A 3,276-nucleotide genomic window follows, 5' to 3' on the forward strand; every position below is an offset into this window, starting at 1 on the left:
CAAATGATTATGAACGCTGGTCAGTTCCATGGACTGCCCATGGAAGACCCTCACAGTCATTTGGACAATTTCACTGAGATAGTTGATAATTTCAAAGTTCACGGTATTTCGGAAGAAAACATGCGGATGGGGTTTTTTCCATTTTCCTTAGCTGGAAAAGCCAAAGAATGGAGGAGAACATTGCCCCCAAACTCCATCACCAATTTGGAGCTATTGGCGGAACAATTTGTTACCCGATTTTTCTCCCAAGCAAAACAAGCCCAAGTGAGGGCTGATATAGCTTCCTTTCAAATGTATGATGGAGAAAGTCTGAATGAAGCGTGGGAACGCTTTAAAGAGTTGATACGAATTTGCCCGAATCATGGAGTTTCTGATTGGGGCATCATTCACACGTTTTATCATGGCTTAACCCCACCATTGAAAGCAACTGTTGATGCAGCTGTAGGGGGAGATCTTTTGGATTTTACTTATCCAGAAACCTACCAGTTGTTGGAAAAACTTTCAAAAAAACATATTTCATGGCCTTCCACACGACACAGTGCTCTTAAGAAAGCAGGAGTTCTTGAGCTAAGCTCAGCTGATGCTCTTTCAGCACAAATGGCTTCGCTCCAGAACACTATAAAAAACTGGAAGCCCATGGAGCAGAAAAAACCAACTGAGCAACTTCTCTTGACTCAATCAAGTCAGAGTTGCCCCACATGTGGGGGTCCTCATGAATATGAGGACTGTAACAATCTAGCTGTTGTGTGCTATGCAGAAGGGTATGACAACAACAACAGGAGCAATGACAACTATCAAGGGAACAATAACTGAGGCTGGAGGAATCAGAATAATGCTGGAGGTAGTGGATGAAACTACCAGAACCGACCCCCGTATCCCAGGCAGAACCAACAAAACTGGGATAAGGGTGAAGGGAAGTCTCAATCCTTTGAGACTTCTGTCAAGGAGTACATGAATCAGAACAGCGCAGCCATGCGAAACCTAGAAACCCAAATTGGTCAGTTGGCTGGAACACTCAAACAGAGGCAACCAGGGACACTCCCTAGTGACACAGAAAAGCCGTCTCAGGATAACCAGGAGCATTGTAATGCTATAAGCCTACGAGATGGAAAGACTTTACCACCCCCAGATTTAGTGGCACGACCTCGAAAGCGCGAACCAGCAAAACAGCCCATATGAAAGGAAGTTGAAGAAGCCACTGACCCTTCACACCTTGAAGCTCAGACAGGACCAGAAGAGAAGGTCCAGAGCAATGAGTCTGCTGAAATCAAACCGGATGACGCAACACCTGTAGCAGACCTTGGAGCAACAAAAGTCAATGAACCGGTTTCAGTTCCAACTTATGTTCCCCCATGCAAGAGAAGGAGTGAACCGATTGAGCCTTCTTTTCCACAGAGGTTGAAAAAGCAACACGAGGATAAGCAGTTTAGCTAGTTTCTCGACTTGATGAAACAACTTCACATAAACATTCCTCTAGTAGAAGCTCTGGAGCAAATGCCTTCGTATGCAAAATTTAGGAAGGACATTTTGTCAAAAAGAAGAAAGATCGAAGAGTTTGAGACCGTAGCCCTCTCTCAACAATCGTGCAAGTACCTGACTAAAATTCCTCCCAAACTAAAGGATCCTGGTATATTCACCATCCCGTGTACAGTTGGGAAGAACTATCTTGGTCGGGCACTTTGTGATCTGGGCTCAAGTGTAAATCTAATGCCAGCTTCCATCTTCAAGCAGCTTGACATAGGAGCAGCAAGACCAACCACAGTCACTCTTCAACTTGCAGACCGATCTATAGCCAAGCCAGAAGGAAAAATTGAGAATGTCCTTGTCCAAGTAGACAAGTTCATTCTACCAGCTGACTTCATCATCTTAGATTTTGAAGCAGATCAAGAAGTTCCAATAATTCTGGGCAGACCATTCCTGGCTACCGGTGATGCTATCATAAATGTCAGAAATGGTGAACTTTCTATGAGTGTAAACGGAGAAGAAGTGAAGTTTAATGTCATGAAAGCAATAAAGTTTGATGAAGATAACACTGAGGAATGCTCTAGCATTTCGATCCTTGACTCGGTCATAAGAGAAGAACAGCAGGAGCATTTGCAGCCAGAGATAGGCATGAAGGACTTTGAAGAGCTGGAAGAATACCTTGCATCCATCAGTTTCCAGATAGTAAATGGGTTGCTCCTGTGCAATGCGTTCCAAAAAAGGGTGGCATTGCTATAGTTGAAAATGACAAACAAGAGTTAATAGCCACCAAAAAAATAACTGGGTGGAGGATTTGTCAAGACTACAGGAAATTAAATAATGCTACCCGAAAGGATCATTTCTCCCTTCCTTTTATTGACCAAATGCTGGATCATCTAGCTGGGAAAGAATTCTTTTGTTTCTTAGATGGGTATTCGGGATACAACCAAATCTCGGTTGCTCCTGAAGACCAACACAAAACCACTTTTACGTGCCCCTTTGGGACGTTTGCATTCAGAAGAATGCCTTTTGGGCTATGTAATGCCCCTGCAACTTTTCAAAGATGTATGTTTGCTTTGTTTACTGATTTGGTAGGAGAAGCAGTAGAAATTTTCATGGATGATTTTTCTGTCATTGGTTGCTCTTTTCCTACTCGCCTTAATAACCTTGAACATGTATTGAAAAGATGTGTCAAGAGCAATTTAGTGCTGAATTGGGAAAAATGTCACTTCATGGTAAGAGAAGGCATTGTGCTAGGACACAAAATCTCAAGCAAGGACCTCGAGGTGGACAAGGCTAAGGTGGAAGCAATTGAGAAGCTACCTCCCCCTACCACAGTAAAAGGAATCAGAAGCTTCTTGGGACATGCTGGGTTCTACAGACGTTTCATTAAAGACTTCTCCAAAATCGCCAAACCACTTTGTGAACTTCTGGAACAAGAGAGGAAGTTCAATTTTGGTGAAAAATGTTTGACAGCCTTCCTGGAGCTCAAGTCGAGGCTGGTGTCCGCACCCATCATTCAAAGCCCAGATTGGAGTCTTCCTTTTGAACTAATGTGTGACGCCAGCGACTTCGGCTTGGGAGCAGTTCTTGGGCAGCGAAAAGACAAAGTCTTCAGAACTGTTTACTACGCTAGTAGAACTCTTACTCCGGCACAAGCCAACTACTCAGTGACAAAGAAGGAGATGCTGGCAGTTGTATTTGCATGTGACAAGTTTCGTTCATATCTAATATGCTCCAAAGTCACAGTATTCACTGATCATTCAGCAATCAAGCAACTCTTTGCTAAGAAGGATGCCAAGCCAAGACTAATTA

The 3,276-nt window shown here is 43.4% G+C and overlaps 1 non-coding gene across 1 annotated transcript; it reads right to left on the bottom strand.

Annotated features, from left to right (window-relative positions):
* Positions 1-263: 263 nt before the first annotated feature.
* LOC133304851 (small nucleolar RNA R71) lies at positions 264-368 on the bottom strand. Its single transcript, XR_009750680.1, has one exon. It is a non-coding gene; the product is annotated as a small nucleolar RNA R71 (small nucleolar RNA).
* Between the last annotated feature and the right edge of the window lie 2,908 nt (positions 369-3,276).

Source organism: Gastrolobium bilobum, unplaced genomic scaffold, assembly GCF_033153095.1.
Source record: "Gastrolobium bilobum isolate Gb01-03AN ecotype WA unplaced genomic scaffold, APGP_CSIRO_Gbil_v1 utg3271, whole genome shotgun sequence".
Lineage (NCBI taxonomy): Eukaryota > Viridiplantae > Streptophyta > Magnoliopsida > Fabales > Fabaceae > Gastrolobium > Gastrolobium bilobum.